We start from the raw sequence: 21249 nt of genomic DNA, 5'->3' as shown, positions 1-21249 counted from the left end.
ATGCTCATTAACATTCTTGGTGAATTGTCCCTTTTATTAATATATAGTGTCCTTCTGGTCTCTTATGACATCTTATGATATTAGTATTGCTACCCCTGCTTTCTTTTGGCTCTAGCTTGCATGAAATATGTTTCTCCATCCTTTCACTTTCAATCTCCTTGTGTGTCTGGGTCAAAGAGAAGTCTCTTGTAAACAGCATATTGATGGATTATACTTTTTAATCCAGTCTGCCATTCTGGATTGATTGGGGAGTTTATTCCATTCACATTCAATGTGAAGGCAGGTCTTGAATCAAAGATCTTATCCTTAGATTTTATTTGTTGGATCTGTGTTCTCCCCTCTCTTATTCTCCTTTAAGTTACCCTTACTAATATTTTTCAGTTCTGTGCCCTTCCTCAGACCCCTCTCTATTTTTTTCTCAGCCTTGTGCAGGCCCTGCTCAGATAGACAGGGAGTCTGCTTGAAAGCACAGTAGATTTGACTGTCCCTGGGTCTACGATTGGACCAGTCTGGGGCTGTGGGGTCACGTGTCTGCACTGCAGTCCCTGTCCATCATGCACCCATGAGCCTCTGGGGTTAGGGAGGGGCTCCCAGCACTTCCATGCAGCACCCCTGCCTCTCTCCATTTCCTGCCTGTTTGCACCTTGGGTGTCTGTGGAGGAGAAGTAAATGTGGTCACAAGTCTGCTGAATCCCAAGTTCTCTCATGGGAGCTCCCAGGCATGGGGCTTCTGTGAAGGTTTATCTCTCCAGCCAACTGTTGAAATGGGTGCACGAGGTATGGAAAGCTGCTCCCTCCCACACTTGGCAGTCAGCTCCAGCCACCAGTCCCTGTCAGTGGTCCCAGCTGAACACACTTACCCTGTCCCTTTAGGTGCAGACTCTCCGCCTCTCCATCCAAGCCCCACTAAGTGTTGTAGGGGTCCCTGTCTGGCCAGCCATACCCTGGAACTGTTCTGTTCCAGGTTCAAGCTGTTCTGAGGCACTTTCTGCCTTTATCTAGTTTTTTTTTCACGGAGAAATTTGCCCTGCCTCTCCTAATCTGCCATCTTCCCAGAACCCTATTGATTTTTGTGTGCTGATCTTGTATACTGCCACTTTGGTGAACTCATTTATTAGCTATAGTAGCCTGTTGTAGAGATTTTGGGTCTTTCTATATGATATATTTTATCATGTCATCTGGAAATAGTGCAAATAGTGAAAGTTTTAATTCTTTCTTTCCAATTTAGATGCTTTTTTTTTCTTTGCCTAACTGTTCTGGCTGGAACTTCTAGCATAATATTGAATAACAGTCACAACGGTGGACATCATTGTCTTTTTCAGGACCTTAGAAGCAAAGCTTTCAATTTTTCATCATTGAGTATGCTCTTAGCTGTAGGTTTTTCCACATATGCCCTTTATCATGTTGAGGAAGTTTACTTCTGTCCTTATTTTTCAAAGTGCTTTTATCAAGAAAGGATGCTGGATTTTGTCAAATGAGTTTTCTTCATCTATCGAGAGGATCATGCATTTTTTCCCCCTTTGCATTGTTAACTTGGTGTATTACATGAATTGATTTTCTTGTGTTGAATCACTCTTGCTTACCTGGGGTGAAAACACTTGATCATGGTTTATAATTCTTTTAATGTGTTGTTGGATTTGATTTACACAAATATTGTTCAAGATTTTTGCGTCTATATTCATTAGAGAAATTGGTCTAATTTTCTTTTCTGGTAATATCTTTATCTGGCTTTGGTATTAGGGTGATGTTGGCTTCATAGAATGATTCAGGTATTGCTCCCTCCTCTTCAGTTTTTTGGAAGAGTTTGAACAGGATTAGTATTAATTCTTCTTGGAATGATCGGTAGAATTCACCTGTGAAGTCATCTGGTCCTGAGCTTTTTTTGGGGTGAGGCAGGGAGGTTTTTGATGACTGATACAATCTCTTTATTTTTAATTGGTCTGTTATGGTCTTCTATTTCTTCCAGAATCATTGAAGGTTGTTTGTATATTTCTAGGAATTTGTTCATTTCATCTAGGTTGTTTAATTTACTGGCATACTGTGGTCCATAGTACCCTTGTATGATCCTTTTTATTTCTGTGGGGTCAATAATAATGTCCACCTTCTTGTTTCTGATTTTATTTCTTTGTAACTAATTATCTTTTCCTTTGTCAGCTTATCTAAGGGTTTGTCAATTTTATTGATCTTCTCAAAGAACCAACTTTTGTCTTTATTAATTCTACTGTATTTTTATTCTCAATTTAATTTATTTCTCTCTAATCTTTATTTCCTCCTTCTGCTTGTTTGAGATTAGCTTGCTGTTCTTCTTTTGAGTTCCTCCATGTGTGCAGGAAGAACTTGATTTTAGCTATTTCTTCTTTTCTAATATGTGTTTATGGCTATAAATTTCCCCCACAGTACTGCCTTTGCTGCATCCCATAATGGGATGTTGTTTCCTCTTTTTCATTCATCTCAAGATATTTACTGAATCCTCTTGCCATTTTATCTTTGTCCCACTGATTGCTTAATAAGAGTATGTTGTTTAACTTGCATATTTTTGGGAATTTTCCACTACTCTGCCTATTATTTATCACCAGCTTCATTACATTGAGGTCAGAGAAATTCCTTTGAAAAATTTCAAACTTTCAAATTTATTGAGATCTGTTTTGTGATCCAACATGTGGTCTATCCTGGAGAATGATCATTGAGCACTTGAGAAGAATGTATATCCTGCTGTTTTGGGGTGCAATGATCTGTAGGTCTCATTCATTTATCATATTTTTCAACTTCTTGGTTTCCTTATCAATACTCTGTTTAGATGTTCTATCTATTGATGAGAGTGTTGCATTGATATTTCCAACTATTAATGTAGAGACATCTGTTTCTCCCTTCAGTGTTACCAGCATTTGCCTTGTGTATTTTGGAGCACCCTGGATAGGAGCATAAGTATTTATGATTGCTATTTCTGCTTGGAGAATTGCTCCTTTTACTAATATATAGTACCTTATTTTTCTCTTATAACTGCTTTGCATTTAAAATCTATTTTTTCCAATATTAGTATATCTACCCAGCTCTTCTCTGGTTACTGCTTGCATGGAATATCTTTTTCCAACCTTTTACTTTCAACCTATTTGTGTCTTTGGGTCTATGATGAGTCTCCTATAAACAGCATATGGTTGTTTTATACTTTTTAATGCTTCTGCCATCTGTGTGCTTTGGTTGGCGAGTTTAATCCATTAACATTCAATGTTATTACCCTATAGGCAGTACTTCAATGATTTCATTCTTTTGTTTTTATGTATATCTTTCTTCTTTGCCTCTCTCTTTCTACCATTTTAGTTACCCTTACTGATGATCTTCATTTCTTCACTGTACTGCAAGCCTTCCTCTCCTGTCTTTTCTTTTCAGCTTGCAGAACTCCCTTTAGTATTTCTTTGGGGGAAAGTTTCTTCTTGATTAATTCTCTCAGCTTCTGACTATTTATGAATATTTTAAATTCTTTCTCATATTTGAAGGACTGTTTTTCCAGATAAAGAATTCTTGGCAGGTAGTTTATTTCTTTCAGTACCTTAAATATATCATACCATGGACTATGTGCCTCTGTGGTTACTGATGAGAAATTGGCACTTAAGTCTTTTTTAAAAATTTATTATAATTTGATTCATTGAAAGAATGAAATACTTGAAAACATACATTTTTTGTGCATTCATTTATTTCTTCTCTCCTACAACACTCTAAACTCCAAGATGGCAGGGACCATGTGTGTATGACCACCTTCAGCAGAGTGTTCAACACACAATCAGGTATCCAATAAAAATCCACTGAATGGATGAAAGAATATCAAATCTTGGATGGCCCCATAGATAATCTAGTGAAACTCCCTCATTTGATAACTGATAAAATTGAAGCCCAGAAAAATCAATCCACAAAGCAAGTTAGTGTAGCCAAGACTGGAAGAACCTCAGCTCCTTCAATCCAGGCTCTTTACCATTCTACCCAGAAAAAACTAACACCATGCACATTATAGTAATATCAAAAGACATATAAACAATTAAGTATAGAAAAGTACTCCCTAGCAATTATCAATTTTTTGCACCACTCTTTCCATCTAACTTTGGCTTTCCCCACCTGGCCTAAGTATTCAACAGGTGTCAGGGTTTGTGGGTGCTAGTTAATCACACCCCTTGCTTACTCCAAGTTCTGATCAAATTGAGAATTAGTCACAAGAGACAAATAAGGATTAAAATAATAGCTTTATTGCTGGTCCAGATGGACTGAGCATATAGATTAGACCCAGGGCTCAAATGGGCTTCCTGGTCTTTCTCCCCTGAATTGAATTTACATGCCCACACATGGCAGAGCAGCTGGACTACTGAAGTCCTCCTAAGCAGGGGCTGGCCTGCCCTGGTGCTCATCACTTGGAGAGATGAGCATGCAGAGCACATTCTGCTTGTGGTCAGGTCAGTCCCAGAGAAAGAGCCAGACTGGTCCCTTTTCCAACCTCACCAACCCAAGAGGTCACTCCTCCTTCAATGTGAAGAATCAGTGAGAGGGGTACCAAGAAAGTCTAATGATTACTTTCCAATACTTCCAAGAGGTTGTAAGTTCTCATTTTGTAGGCTGATGGGAGAGTAGGGGGCTCAACTACAGCCTTCATAGACTCTAAAAATTTCTGGGTTCCAGGAAACAGTTCTGAGTTTGAACATTGTGTCAATTGAAAGTGAATATGTTTCAAATAGAAAGTTGACAAATAAGTAACTTAAACTAATAAAGAATATATTTTTCTTATGTAACAGAAAATCAAGAGTCAGTTCTGAGTTGGCGTGGAGCTCCATGTTGCCACCAGGCACCCTGGTCTGCCTTTCTGCTCCAACATTGTTAACATGTGGCTTTTGTCCTCATGCTCACAAGACAATTGCAGCACCTCCAGGCATTTTGTCTACATTCCAGGCAGGAAGAAGGAAGATGGGCAAAAGCACAGCTAAATCCATCTCTTTTTATTAGTAAAACAATACATTTTCTGGAAGCTCCATCTGGTAATAAAGTGTATTTCCATCTCATTGACCAGAAGTGTGTCACTTGTCCCATCTCTCTGCAAAGGAACCTAGGAAATTTTTATTTTTATTTACTTTTTTTATTGTGAACTTTAACATATATACGTAACAGTGATAACATTCAATTTATGATTTCACAAGTAGTTAGCAAATTGCAATGAATGTCACAGGTTGCAGGTTCCACAACTTAAGCCAATTCCATTATTTAAAAATATAGCATACATACAGAAAGGTGTCATCTCTTGATGTACAACTCAACAAGCAGTCATATAGGTAATTTCAAAAATTGTTATGGGTTACAGTTCCACAAGTTCAGTTCTTTTCTATATTCTCCTTTTTTTAATATTCATTTTATTGAGATATATTCACATACCATGCAGTCATACAAAACAAATTGTACATTCGATTGTTCACAGTACCATTACATAGTTGTACATTCATCACCAAAATCAATCCCCGACACCCTCATTACCACACACACAAAAATAACCAGAATAATAATTAAAGTGAAAAAGAGCAACTAAAGTAAAAAAGAACATTGGGTGCCCTTGTCTGTTTGCTTGTTTGTTTGTTTCCTTCCCCCACGTTTCCACTCATCCATCCACAAACTGGAGAAAGGGGAGTGTGATCCCCATAGCCCCCCAATCCCACTGTCCCCCCTCATAAGCCACATTTTTATACAATTGTCTTCAAGATTCATGGGTTCTGGGTTGTAGTTTGATAGTTTCAGGTCTCTACCACCAGCTACCTCAATTCATTAGAACCTAAAAAGGGTTGTCTATATTGTGCATCAGAGTGCCCACCAGAGTGACCTCTCAGCTCCTTTTGGAATCTCTTTGCCACTGAAGCTTATTTCATTTCTTTCACATCCCCCTCTTAGTCAAGAAGATGTTCTCCATCCCACGATGCCGGGTCTGCATTCCTCCACAGGGGTCATATTCCACGTTGCCAGGGAGATTCACTACCCTGGGTGTCTGATCCCATGTAGGGGGGAGGGCAGGGATTTCACCTTTCAAGTTGGCTTAGCTAGAGAGAGAGGGACACATCTGAGCAACAAAGAGGCATTTGGGAGGAGGCTCTTAGGCACAATTATAGGGAGGCCTAGCCTCTCCTTTGCAGCAACAGTCTTCCCAAGGGCAAATCCCATGGTAGAGGGCTCAATCCATCAAACCACCAGTCCCCTATGTCTGTGGTCATGTTAGCAACCCTCGCGGTGGGGCAGGCCAATACCCCTGCATTCTCCACCAGCTCCTCAAGGGGGCTCTGCATATTTTTTCCTTGTTTTTTTTTTAAACTTTTTTTTATTCTAAATCAACTGTATGAAAACTAAAAAAATTTTAGTTCAAAGAGACCATAACAAGGGAGTAAGAAAAAGACAACTAACCTAAGATAACTACTTTACTTCCAACATGTTCCTACTCTACCCCAAGAAAGTAACCTAATATAGCAACATTTCTGTGAACTTGTTCCTACTATATCCATCAGAAATTAACAGACCATAGTCATTCCTGGGCATTCCCAGAACATTAAATTTACCCATGATAGCTTATCTGTTCTTCTTCTATTATTGTTCCCCCTTCCTTAATTGCTCTCTATTGCTAGTTCCCCTACATTCTACATTATAAACCATTTGTTTTACATTTTTCAAAGTTCACATTACTGGTAGCATATAATATTTCTCTTTTTGTGCCTGGCTTATTTCGCTCAGCATTATGTCTTCAAGGTTCATCCATGTTGTCATATGTTTCACGAGATCATTCCTTCTTACTGCCGTGTAGTATTCCATCATGTGTATATACCACATTTTATTTATCCACTCATCTGTTGAAGGACATTTGGGCTGTTTCCATCTCTTGGCAATTGTGAGTAATGCTGCTATGAACATTGGCATGCAGATATCTGTTTGGGTCACTGCTTTCCGACCTTCCGGGTATATACCGAGAAGTGCAATCGCTGGATCGAAGGGTATCTCTATATTTAGTTTTCTAAGGAACTGCCAGACTGACTTCCAGAGTGGCTGAACCATTATACAGTCCCACCAACAATGAATAAGAGTTCCAATTTCTCCACATCCCCTCCAGCATTTGTAGCTTCCTGTTTGTTTAAGGGCAGCCATTCTAATTGGTGTGAGATGGTATCTCATTGTGGTCTTCATTTGCATCTCTCTAATAGCTACTGAAGCTGAACATTTTTTCATGTGTTTCTTGGCCATTTGTATTTCCACTTCAGAGAACTGTCTTTTCATATCTTTTGCCCATTTTATAATTGGGCTGTCTGTACTATCGTCATTGAGTTGTAGGATTTCATTATATATGCAAGATATCAGTTTTTTGTCAGATACATGGTTTCTGAAAATTTTTTCCCATTGAGTTGGCTGCCTCTTTACCTTTTTGAGAAATTCCTTTGAGGTACAGAAACTTCTAAGCTTGAGGAGTTCCCATTTATCTATTTTTTCTTTTGTTGCTTGTGCTTTGGGTGTAAAGTCTAGGAAGTGGCCACCTAATACAAGGTCTTGAAGATGTTTTCCTACATTATCTTCTAGGAGTTTTATGGTACTTTCTTTTATATTGAGATCTTTGGTCCATTTTGAGTTAATTTTTGTGTAGGGGGTGAGGTAGGGGTCCTCTTTCATTCTTTTGGATATGGATATCCAACTCTCCCAGCCCCATTTGTTGAAAAGACCATCATGACCCAGTTCAGTGACTTTGGGGCCCTTATCAAAGATCAGTCAGCCATAGATCTGGGGGTCTATCTCCAAATTCTCAATTCGATTCCATTGATCTATATGTCTATCTTTGTGCCAGTACCATGCTGTTTTGACAACTGTGGCTTTATAATAAGCTTCAAAGTCAGGGAGTGTAAGTCCTCCCACTTGGTTTTTCTTTTTTAGAGTGACATTAGCAACTTGAGGCATCTTCCCTTTCCAAATAAATTTGATAACTAGCTTTTCCAAGTCTGCAAAGTAGGTTGTTGGAATTTTGATTGGGATTGCATTGAATCTGTGGATGAGTTTGGGTAGAATTGACATCTTAGTGACATTTAACCTTCCTATCCATGAACATAGAATATTTTTCCATCTTTTAAGGTCCCCTTCTATTTCTTAACTGTGGCTTTATAATAAGCTTCAAAGTCAGGGAGTGTAAGTCCTCCCACTTGGTTTTTCTTTTTTAGAGTGACATTAGCAACTTGAGGCATCTTCCCTTTCCAAATAAATTTGATAACTAGCTTTTCCAAGTCTGCAAAGTAGGTTGTTGGAATTTTGATTGGGATTGCATTGAATCTGTGGATGAGTTTGGGTAGAATTGACATCTTAGTGACATTTAGCCTTCCTATCCATGAACATAGAATATTTTTCCATCTTTTAAGGTCCCCTTCTATTTCTTTTAATAGACTTATGTAGTTTTCTTTGTATAGGTCTTTTGCATCATTGGTTAAGTTTACTCCTAGGTACTTGACTTTTTAGTTGTTATTGAAAATGGTATCTTTTTCTTGAGTGTCTCTTCAGTTTGTTCATTTCTAGCATATAGAAACATTACTGACTTACGTGCATTAATCTTGTATCCTGCTACTTTGCTAAATTTGTTTATTAGCTCTAGTAGCTGTATCATCGATTTCTCGGGGTTTTCCAGATATAAGATCATATCATCTGCAAACAATGACAGTTTTACTTCTTCTTTTCCAATTTGGATGCCTTTTATTTCTTTGTCTTGCCAGATTGCCCTGGCTAGCACTTCCAGCACAATGTTGAATAACAATGGTGATAGCGGGCATCCTTGTCTTGCTCCTGATCTTAGAGGGAAGGCTTTCAGTCTCTCACCATTGAGTACTATGCTGGCTGAGGGTTTTTCATATATGCTCTTTATAATACCGAGGAAGTTTCCTTCAATTCCTACCTTTTGAAGTATTTTTATCAAAAAGGGATGTTGGATTTTGTCGAATGCTTTTTCAGCATCTATTGAGATGATCACTTGATTTTTCCCTTTTGATTTGTTTATGTGTTGTAATACATTGATTGATTTTCTTATGTTGAACCATCCTTGCATGCCTGGAATGAACCCCACTTGGTCATGGTGTATGACTTTTTTAATGTGTCTTGGGATTTGATTTGCAAGTATTTTGCTGAGGATTTTTGCATCTATATTCATTAGGGAGATTGGCCGGTAGTTTTCCTTTTTTGTAGCATCTTTGCCTGGTTTTGGTATCAGATTGATGTTAGCTTCATAAAATGAGTTAGGTAGTGTTCCATTTTCTTCAATGTTTTGAAAGAGTTTAAGTAAGATTGGTGTCAATTCTTTTTGGAAAGTTTCGTAGAATTCCCCTGTGAAGCCATCTGGCCCTGGGCATTTATTTGTGGGAAGTTTCTGATGACTGATTGGATCTCTTTGCTTGTGATTGGTTGGTTGAGGTCTTCTGTTTCTTCTCTGGTCAGTCTAGGTTGTTCATATGTTTCCAGGAAATTGTCCATTTCCTCTACATTATCCAGTTTTTTGCCATACAGTTGTTCACAGTATCCTCTTATAATATTTTTTTAATTTCCTCAGGATCTGCAGTAATGTCACCTTTCTCATTCATTATTTTGTTTATATGGGTCTTCTCTCTTTTTGATTTTGTCAGTCTAGCTAGGGGCTTGTCAATCTTGTTGATCTTCTCAAAGAACCAACTTTTAGCGTTATTTATCCTCTCTATTGTTTTTTTGTTCTGTATGTCATTTATTTCTGCTTTAATCCTTGTTATTTCTTTTCTTCTACTTGGTTTAGGATTGGTTTGCTGTTCATTTTCTAGCTTCTTCAGTTGATCCATTAGTTCTTTGATTTTGGCTCTTTCTTCCTTTTTAATATATGTGTTTAGTGCAATAAAGTTCCCCCTCAGAATCAATTTTGCTGCATCCCATAGGTTTTGGTATGTTTTGTTCTCATTTCCATTCATTTCTATATATTTAGCAATTTCTCTTGCTATTTCTTCTTTAACCCACTGATTGTTTAGGAGTGTGTTGTTTAACCTCCAGGTATTTGTGAATTTTCTAAGTCTCTGATAGTTATTGACTTCTAATTGTATTCCATTGTGGTCAGAGAATGTGCTTTGAATATTTCAATCTTTTTAATTTTATTGAGCATTGTTTTATGTCCCAGCATATGATCTATTCTGGAGAAAGTTCCATGAGCACTAGAGAAGTATGTGTATCCTGGTGATTTGGGATGTAATGTTCTATATATGTCTGTTAAATCCAGTTCATTTATCAGATTGCTTAGGTTTTCAATTTCCTTATTGGTCTTCTGTCTGGTTGATCTATCTATAGGAGAGAGTGATGTGTTGAAGTCTCCCACAATTATTGTGGAAACATCAATTGCTTCCTTTAGTTTTGCCAGTGTTTCTCTCATGTATTTTGTGGCACCTTGATTGGGTGCATAAACATTTATGATTGTTATTTCTTCTTGTTGAATTGCCCCTTTTATTAGTATGTAGTGAGCTTCTTTGTCTCTCAAAACATCCCTGCATTTAAAGTCTATTTTATCTGAGATTAATATTGCTACACCTGCTATCTTTTGGCTGTAGCTTGCATGAAATATTGTTTTCCATCCTTCCACTTTCAATTTCTTTGTGTCCCTGTGTCTAAGATGAGTCTCTTGTATGCAGCATATTGATGGTTCATTTTTTTTTATCCATTCTGTGAATCTATATCTTTTAATTGGTGAGTTTAATCCATTTACATTCAATGTTATAACTGTGAAGGCATTTCTTGAATTAGCTATCTTATCCTTTGGTTTATGTTTGTTGTATGTATTTTTCCCTCTCTCTATTAATATCCTTTATTGTACCCATACGGAATCTCTTTAGTACTGTACCTTTCTTCATGTCTCTCGCTCCTTTCTTTGTTTCTCAGTCTGTAGGGCTCCCTTTAGTGTCTGCAGTAGGCAGGTCTCTTGTTAGCAAACTCTCTCAGCATTTGTTTGTCTGTTAAAAATTTAAGCTTTCCCTCAAATTTGAAGGAGAGCTTTGGTGGATAAAGTATTCTTGGTTGGAAATTTTTCTCACTCAGAATTTTAAATATGTCATGCCACTGCCTTCTTGCCTCCATGGTGGCTGCTGAGTAGTCACTAATTAGTCTTATGCTGTTTCCTTTGTATGTGGTGAATTGCTTTTCTCTTGCTGCTTTCAGAACTTGCTCCTTCTCTTCCATATTGGGCAATCTGATCAGAATATGTCTTGGAGTGGGTTTATTTGGATTTATTTTATTTGGAGTTTGCTGGGCATTTATGATTTGTGTATTTATGGTGTTTAGAAGATTTGGGAAGTTTTCCCCAACAATTTCTTTGAATACTCTTCCTAGACCTTTACCCTTTTCTTCTCCTTCTGGAACACCAATGAGTCTTATATTTGGACGTTTTATATTATCTATCATATCCCTGAGGTCCATTTCGATTCTTCAATTTTTTTCCCCATTCTTTCTTTTGTGCTTTCATTTTCCATTCTGTCATCTTCCAGGTCACTGATTCATTGTTCAGCTTCCTCTAGTCTTGTACTATGAGTATCCAGAATCTTTTTAATTTGGTCAACAGTTTCTTTAATTTCCATAAGAGCATCTATTTTTTTATTTAGTCTTGCAATGTCTTCTTTATGCTCTTCTAGGGTCTTCTTGATGTCCTTTATATCCCGTTCCATGCTCTTCTTGATGTCCTTTATATCCCGTGCCATGGTCTCATCGTTCATCTTTAGTTCTTTGATTAGTTGCTCTAGGTACTGTGTCTCTTCTGATCTTTTGATTTGGGTGCTTGCGCTTGAGTTGTCCATATTGTCTGGTTTTTTCATATGCTTTAAAATTTTCTGTTGTTTTTGGCCTCTTGGCATTTTCTTAACTTGATAGGGTTCTTTTAGGATTTGTAGACCAATTGAAATCCTTATCTCTAATTTGTCAGATGTACAGCTTCATGGAGTACACTTTCTGTGACTAACCAGCAGGTGGCATCCATGAGCCACCTGTTACCCTCAAGCCAGTTCTCCCCTGTTTTGCCTCTGTGGTGAGTGGGGGAGTGACTCTTGTGGGGTCCAATTGGTGTACCTCACTTGCATGTGTAGTTGGTGTTGCCCGCCCTGTATAAGTGGCAATTGTCTGGGCTGTCAGGAAGGGGGGGTGACTCTAACAATCAAATCTCCCTGGTGTTCCTGGAGTTTTAAAGCTGCTGCAATAGTCTAATCCTTCAGTTCAGTACTGCCACAGTTTGTCTCTGCCACTGACCCACAAGTCCTTGGTATTGGCGTGTGGCCCCTGAGACTTGCGAGTAGGTCCCTCTTCTAGGCCTTGCACCCCTTGGTCCTCTGTTGAGGGATGACTGTGCTATGTCACAGGTGAGTGCCATCCCCCCAGGGCAGTTCTGAGCTGCTGGTCTGTGTAGGAGGTTCCCAGTCTGCTGAAATGATGTCTGAATGGGGCTTGTTAATTCCCACTGCTCCACCTTCCCAAGTCTGGGACAACCAGCTGAGGGTGCAGGAAAGGCTAATGTCCACACCCAGTTTTGTGGTGTATGTGTGTTATTGGATGTACTTCCATCACATTTGGTTGTCTGGGGCAGCTCTGGGCTATGGGGCTGGCGATGGGCAGGAGTGTTTCCTGTCCACCAGGATGATGGCTGTGAGCAGACACCCCCCTTTTCTTGGGAAGTTGTGGTGTTTAGTGAATTTTCTCAGCCACTGGATTATTGCCTTTTGTCTCAGAGCTCTCTTAGTTCTGCTCTTGTCTTGACCTGCCCAAATTGCAAGTCTTTGAGGCTTTCTGTATTGGGCTTCTTAGAGTAATTGTTTTAGAAAAATGAAATAAAATAAAATAAAATGAAAAAGGGCCTTCCTGGCAGATCTAATGGGTTATTGAAATGCTAAGAGACAAAACAATTAGGGCTATTAAGGAAAGATCCACAGGGCAGAGATATCAGTTTTTCTTTGGGATTTGCAAATGAGCCTCAGGGCCTGAGCTCTGCCCTTCCCCTTTCTATGTTCACCAGAACTCCAAAAAGCCTCCGCTTTTATTTTTGAGTTTGTCTTGCTGTATTTTGCTATGCCTATCTCCTCTCTGCTGGGCTGGCTGCTCTCAGATTCTCTGGTGTCTGGTCTCAGTCTATCTATGGTTGGAGTTTGGATCAGTAGAATGAGTTTCCGATAAGAGCCACCACTGCAGTTCTCCCTTCTCATTCCCAGCGCTGATAGCCCCTCCTCCCATGGGACTGAGCCTGTCAGAGAGGGGCTTGGGTCCCCTGGCCACAGAAACTTACAGATTTCGCTGATCTCAGCAGTTCCACGTTTTCATGAGTGTTGTATGAAGTATGCCCAAAGTCAGATTGCTCTGTGGTGTCCAGTCCATGCAGTTACTGGCTTTCTACCTACTTCCCTGGAGGAGTAACTAAAACATACACCTCACCAATCCACCATCTTGCCCTGCCTCTCTATATTCTACTTTTTAAGACAGTTATTTTACATTTTTCATAGAGTTCACATTAGTGAAAACATACAATATCTCTCCTTTTGTTTCTAGGTTATTTTACTCAGCATTATGTCTTCAGGGTTCATCCATGTTGTCATATGTTTCATGACCTCATTCCTTCTTACTGCTGCATAGTATTCCATCATGTGTATATACCACATTTTGTTTACCCATTCATCTGTTGAAGGACGTTTGGATTGTTTCTATCTCTTAGCAATTATAAACAATGCCACTATGAACATTGGTGTGCAAGTATCTGTTCATGTCACTGCTTTCAGAACTTCTGGGTATATACCAAGAAGTAATATTGGTGGATCATAGGGTAACTCAATATCTAGTTTTCTGAGGAACAGCCAAACTGTCCTCCAGAGTAGCTGTACCATTATACAGTCCCACCAGCAATGAATAGGGGTCCCAATTTCTCCACATCCTCTCCAGCATTTGTAGTTCCCTGTTTCTTTAATGGCAGCCATTCTTTTTTTACTTCAATTTTATTGAGATATATTCACACACCATACAGTCATACAAAGCATACATTCAATTGTTTACAGTACCATTATATAGTTGTGCATTCATCACCAGAATTAATTTTTGAACATTTTCTTAACCACACACACAAAGTTAATAAGAATGAAAATTAGAGTGAAAAAGAACAATTAAAGTAAAAAAGAACACTGGGTGCCTCTTTTTTTGCCCCCATTTTCCACTCATCCATCCATACACTAGATGAAGGGGAGTGTGGTCCATATGGCTTTCCCAATCCCACTGTCACCCCTACATTTTTATACAATTGTCTTCAAGACTCAAGGGTTCTGGGTTGTAGTTTGATAGTTTCAGGTATCCACTGCTACCTATTCCAAGTCACCAGAACCTAAAAAGGGTTGTCTATATTGTGAACAAGAGTGCCCACCAGAGTGACCTCTTGGCTCCCTTTGGAATCTCTCTGCCACTGAAGCCTATTTCATTTCATTTCACATCCCCCCTTTGGTCAAGAAGATGCCCTCCATCCCACAATGCTGGGTCCAGACTCCTCCAAGGGAGTCATATTCCATACCGTCAGGGAGATCTACTCCCCTGGGTGTCAGATCCCATACAGGGGGGAGGGCAGCAATTCCACCTGCCAAGTTGGCCTAGCTGGAGAGAGAGGGCCACATCCAAGCCACAAAGAGGAACCAAGGAGGAGATCTGGCAGCAATTCTTAATGGTGTAAGATGATATCTCATTGTGGTCTTGATTTGCATCTCCCTAATAGCTAACGAAATTGAACATTTTTTCATGTTTTTTGGCCATTTGTATTTTGTCTTCAGAGAACTGTCTTTTCATATCTTTTGCCCATTTTATTATTGGGCTGTTTGAACTGTTGTTGCTGAGTTCTAGGATTTATGTATATATGCAAGAGATCAGATACATGGTTTCCAAATATTTTTTTCCCGTTGAGTTGGCTGACTCTTTACATTTTTGAAAAATTCCATTGAGGTAAGAAGTTTTAAGTTTGAAGAGTTCTGATTTACCCATTGTTTCTTTGATTGCTTGTGCTTTGGGTGTAAGGTCTAGGAAGTGACCACCTAATATTAAGTCTTAAAGTTGTTTCCCTACATTATCTTCTAAGAGTTTTATGGTACTGTCTCTTATACTGAGGTCTTTGATCTACTTTGAGATTATTTTTGTGTAGGGTGTGAGATAGGGGTCCTCTTTAATTCTTTTGGATATGGATACACAGTTCTTACAGCCCCATTTGTTGCAGAGACTGTTCTGCCACAGTTCCATGGATTTGGGAGCCTTATCAAAAATCATTTGACCATAGATCTGGGGGTCTATTTCCAAATTCTCAATTCAATTCGACTGATATATATGTCTATCTTTGTGCCAATACCACTACTGTGGCTTTAAAGGAATGTTCAAGGTTCGGAATTGCAATCCCTCCCACCTCATTTTTCTTTTTCAGAATGTTTTTAGCAATTTGAGGCATATTTCCCTTCCAATTAAATTTGATAACTAGCTTTTCCAATTCTGCAAAGTAGGTGGTTGGAATTTTGATTGAAATTGCATTGGATTTGTAGATCAGTTTGGGTCAGATTGACATCTTAATGACATTTAACCTTCCTATCCAGGAACATGAAATATTTTTCCATCTCTTTAGGTCCCCTTCAATTTCTTTTAGTAAAGTTGTGTAATTTTCTGTGTAGAGGTCTTTTACACCCTTGGTTAAGTTTATACTAAGTGCTTGATTTTTTTAGTTGCTGTTGAGAATGGAATCCTTTCCTTAAGTGAATCTTCCATTACTTTATTTCTAGTGTATAGGAACATTATTGATTTTTGTGCATTAATCTTGTATCCCAAAACTTTGCTAAATTAGCTTACAAGCTCAAGTAGCTGTGTCATCAATTTCTCAGTGTTTCCCAAAAATAACATCATGTCATCTGAAAATAATGGGCAGTTTTATTTCTTCCTTTCCAATTTAGATGCTGGTCTGATTTGCTAATGCTGTCATTATGCATAATATCATAAATGGATTGTCTTTTATAAAGGTGAGTTATTTTGTTACAAAGTTACAGTCTTAAGTCCATAAAGTGTCAAAGGTAAGGCATCAACAATAGGGTACCTTCACTGGAGAAAGGCCATTGGCATCCAGAAAACCTCTGTTAGCTGGGAAGGCACGTGGCTGGCATCTGCTTGATCCCAGGTTGTGTTTCAAAATGGCATTCTCCAAAATGTCTCTGTCAGCTTCCAATGGACATATTCAAATGTCTGTCTCAGCTGCAGCCCTGAGTTCCTTCTGTTCATCAGCTCTTTTATATGGCTCCAGTGATTTAATTAAGACCCACCCTGAATGGTTGGGGTAACATGTCCATGGAAATTATGCAATAAAAAGGACTTACCCACAGTTGATTGAGTCACATCTCCATGGAAACACTCAATAAATAGGTTCCAACTTAATCAACATTAATTCATCTGCCCCCACAAGATTGCACCAAAGAACATGGCATTTTATGGGACATAATATATCCAAACCAGTCCTGATGCCTTTTACATTTTCTCTTACCAGATTGCCCTGGCTAGAACTTCTAGCACAACGTTGAATAATAGTGGTGACAGCGGGCATCCTCGTCTCATACCTGATCTTAGAGGGAAGACTTTCAATCTCTCCCCATTGAGTACTATGCTGGTTGTGGGTTTTTCATATATGTCCTTTATCATATTGATGAAGTTTCCTTCAATCCTACCTTTTGAAGTGTTTTTATCAAAAAGGATGATCAATTTTGTTGACGCTTTTTCACCATCTATTGAGATGATCATTTGATTTTTTCCTTTTGATTTGTTAATGTGTTGTATTACCTTGATTGATTTTCTTATATTGAACCATCCTTGCATGCCTGTAATGAACCCCACTCAGTTATGGTGTATGATTTTTTAATGTGTCTTTGGATTCTTTTTGCAAGTATTCTGTTGACAATTTTTGCATCTATATTCATTAGGGAGATTGGCCCGTAGTTTTCCTTTCTTCTAGCATCTTTATCTGGTTTTGGTATTAGAGTGTTGCTAGCTTCATAAAATGAGTTAGGTAGTGCTCCATTTTCTTCAATTTTTTGAAAGAATTTAAGTAGGATCGGTGTCAGTTCTTTTTGGAAAGTTTGATAAATTCCTCTGTGAAGCCATCTGGCCTTGGGCTTTTATTTTTAGGAAGTTTTTTGATGACAGATTGGATTTCTTTGCTTGTGATTGGTTTGTTGATGTCTTCTATTTTTTCTCTGGTTAGTCTAGGTTGTTTATGTGTTTGCAGGAAATTGTCCATTTCCTCTAAATTATCTAGTTTGTTAGCATTAAGTTGTTCAGAGTATCCTCTTACAATTTTTTTAAATTTCTTCAGGATCCACAGTAATGTCCTCTCTCATTTATTATTTTGTTTATTTGGGTCTTCTCTCTTTTTGACTTTCTCATGTGGCTAGGGACTTGTCAATCTTGTTGATCTTCTCAAAGAATGAACTTTTGGTTTTATTTATTCTCTATCACCCTTTTGTTCTCTATATCATTCATTTCTGATTTAATCCTTGTTATTTCTTTCCTTGTACTTGCTTTAGGATTAGTTTGCTGTTCATTGTATAGCTTCTTCAGTTGTTCCATTAGTTCTTTGATTTTAGCTCTTTCTTCCTTTTTAATGTATGCATTTAGAGCTATAAATTTCCCCCTCAATACTGCCTTTGCTGTATCCCATAAGTTTTGATATGTTGTGTTCTTGTTTTCTTTCATCTCTAGATATTTAGCAATTACTCTTGCAATTTCTTCTTTGACCCACTGATTGTTTAGAAATGGGTTGTTTAACCTTCACATATTTGTGAATGTTCTAGATCTTTGATGGTTATTGACTTCTGGTTGTATTCCACTGTGGTCAGAAATGTGCTTTTTTTTTTTTTTATCTTCATTTTATTGAGATATATTCACATACCACACAGTCATACAAAACAAATCGCACTTTCGATTGTTTACAGTACATAGTTGTACATAGTTGTACATTCATCACCTAAATCAATCCCTGACACCTTCATTAGCACACACACAAAAATAACAAGAATAATAATTAGAGTGAAAAAGAGCAATTGAAGTAAAAAAGAACACTGGGTACTTTTGTCTGTTTGTTTCCTTCCCCTATTTTTCTACTCATCCATCCATAAACTAGACAAAGTGGAGTGTGGTCCTTATGGCTTTCCCAATCCCATTGTCACCCCTCATAAGCTACATTTTTATACAACTGTCTTCGAGATTCATGGGTTCTGGGTTGTAGTTTGATAGATTCAGGTATCCACCACCAGCTACCCCAATTCTTTAGAACCTAAACAGGGTTGTCTAAAGTGTGCGTAAGAGTGCCCACCAGAGTGACCTCTCGGCTCCTTTTGGATTCTCTCTGCCACTGAAGCTTATTTCATTTCCTTTCACATCCACCTTTTGGTCAAGAAGATGTTCTCCGTGCCACGATGCCGGGTGTACATTCCTCCCCGGGAGTCATATTCCACGTTGCCAGGGAGATTCAGTCCCCTGGGTGTCTGATCCCACGTAGGGGGGAGGGCAGTGATTTCAACTTTCAAGTTGGCTTAGCCAGAGAGAGAGGGCCACATCTGAGCAACAAAGAGGCATTCGGGAGGAAGCTCTTAGGCACAACCATAGGGAGGCCTAGCCTCTCCTTTGCAGCAACCGTCTTCCCAAGGGTAAAACTTATGGTAGAGGGCTCAACCCATCAAACCACCAGTCCCCTATGTCTGTGGTCATGTTAGCAACCATCGAGGTGGGGTAGGCGAATACCCCTGCATTCTCCACAGGCTCCTCAAGGGGGCACTACATCTTTTTTTTTCCTTGTTTTTCTTTTTTTTTTTTTTAACTTTCCCTTCTTTTTTAAATCAACTGTATGAAAAAAAAGTTAAAAAGAAAACAAACATACAATAAAAGAACATTTCAAAGAGACCATAACAAGGGAGTAAGAAAAAGACAACTAACCTAAGATAACTGCTTAACTTCCAACATGTTCCTACTTTACCCCAAGAAAGTTACCTAATATAGCAACATTTCTGTGAACTTGCTCCTACTATATCCATCAGAAATTAACAGACCATAGTCATTCCTGGGCATCCCCAGAACGTTAAATAGCTTATCAGTTCTTCTTGGATTATTGTTCCCCCTTCCTTAATTGCTCTCTATTGCTAGTTCCCCTACATTCTACATTATAAACCATTTGTTTTACATTTTTCAAAGTTCACATTAGTGGTAGCATATAATATTTCTCTTTTTGTGCCTGGCTTACTTCGCTCAGCATTATGTATTCAAGGTTCATCCATGTTGTCATATGTTTCACGAGATCGTTCCTTCTTACTGCCGCGTAGTATTCCATCGTGTGTATATACCACATTTTATTTATCCACTCATCTGTTGAAGGACATTTGGGTTGTTTCCATCTCTTGGCAATTGTGAATAATGCTGCTATGAACATTGGCATGCAGATATCTGTTCGTGTCACTGCTTTCTGACCTTCCGGGTATATACCGAGAAGTGCAATCGCTGGATCGAATGGTAACTCTATATCTAGTTTTCTAAGGAACTTCCAGACTGACTTCCAGAGTGCCTGAACCATTATACAGTCCCACCAACAATGAATAAGAGTTCCGATTTCTCCACATCCCATCCAGCATTTGTAGTTTCCTGTTTGTTTAATGGCAGCCATTCTAATTGGTGTGAGATGGTATCTCATTGTGGTCTTAATTTGCATCTCTCTAATAGCTAGTGAAGCTGAACATTTTTTCATGTGTTTCTTGGCCATTTGTATTTCCTCCTCAGAGAACTGTCTTTTCATATCTTTTGCCCATTTTATAATTGGCCTGTCTGTACTATCATCACTGAGTTGTAGGATCTCTTTCTATATGCAAGATATCAGTCTTTTGTCAGATACATGGTTTCCAAAAATTTTTTCCCATTGAGTTGGCTGCCTCTTTACCTTTTTGAGAAATTCCTTTGAGGTACAGAAACTTCTAAGCTTGAGGAGTTCCCATTTACCTATTTTTTCTTTTGTTGCTTGTGCTTTGGGTGTAAAGTCTAGGAAGTGGCCACCTAATACAAGGTCTTGAAGATGTTTTCCTACATTATCTTCTAGGAGTTTTATGGTACTTTCTTTTATATTGAGATCTTTGGTCCATTTTGAGTTAATTTTTGTGTACAGTGTGAGGTAGGGGATCTCTTTCATTCTTTTGGATATGGATATCCAACTCTCCCAGCCCCATTTGTTGAAAAGACCATCATGACCCAGTTCAGTGACTTTGGGGCCCTTATCAAAGATCAGTCAGCCATAGATCTGGGGGTCTATCTCCAAATTCTCAATTCAATTCCATTGATCTATATGTCTATCTTTGTGCCAGTACCATGCAGTTTTGACAACTGTGGCTTTATAATAAGGTTCAAAGTCAGGGAGTGTAAGTCCTCCCACTTCGTTTTTCTTTTTTAGAGTGTATTTAGCAATTCGAGGCATCTTCCCTTTCCAAATAAATTTGATAACTAGCTTTTCCAAGTCTGCAAGATAGGTTGATGGAATTTTGATTGGGATTGCATTGAATCTGTAGATGAGTTTGGGTAGACTTGACATCTTATTGACATTTAGCCTTCCTATCCATGAACATGGAATATTTTTCCATCTTTTAAGGTCCCCTTCTATATCTTTTAGTAGAGTTGTGTAGTTTTCTTTGTATAGGTCTTTTACATCTTAGGTTAAGTTTATTCCTAGGTACTTGATTTTTTAGTTGCTATTGAAAATGGTATCTTTTTCTTGAGTGTCTCTTCAGTTTGTTCATTTCTAGCATATAGAAACATTACTGACTTATGTGCATTAATCTTGTATCCCGCTACTTTGCTAAATTTGTTTATTAGCTCTAGTAGCTGTATCGTCGATTTCTCAGGGTTTTCTAGATATAAGATCATATCATCTGCAAACAATGACAGTTTTACTTCTTCTTTTCCAATTTGGATGCCTTTTATTTCTTTGTGTTGCCGGATTGCCCTGGCTAGCACTTCCAGCACAATGTTGAATAACAGTGGTGACAGCGGGCATCCTTGTCTTGTTCCTGATCTTAGAGGGAAGGCTTTCAGTCTCTCACCATTGAGTACTATGCTGGCTGTGGGTTTTTCATATATGCTCTTTATCATGTTGAGGAAGTTTCCTTCAATTCCTACCTTTTGAAGTGTTTTTATCAAAAAGGGATGTTGGATTTTGTC

This window comes from Choloepus didactylus, chromosome X (genome assembly GCF_015220235.1).
Source record: "Choloepus didactylus isolate mChoDid1 chromosome X, mChoDid1.pri, whole genome shotgun sequence".
Taxonomy (NCBI): Eukaryota; Metazoa; Chordata; class Mammalia; order Pilosa; family Megalonychidae; genus Choloepus; species Choloepus didactylus.
Note: the sequence above shows the minus strand (reverse complement) of the source record.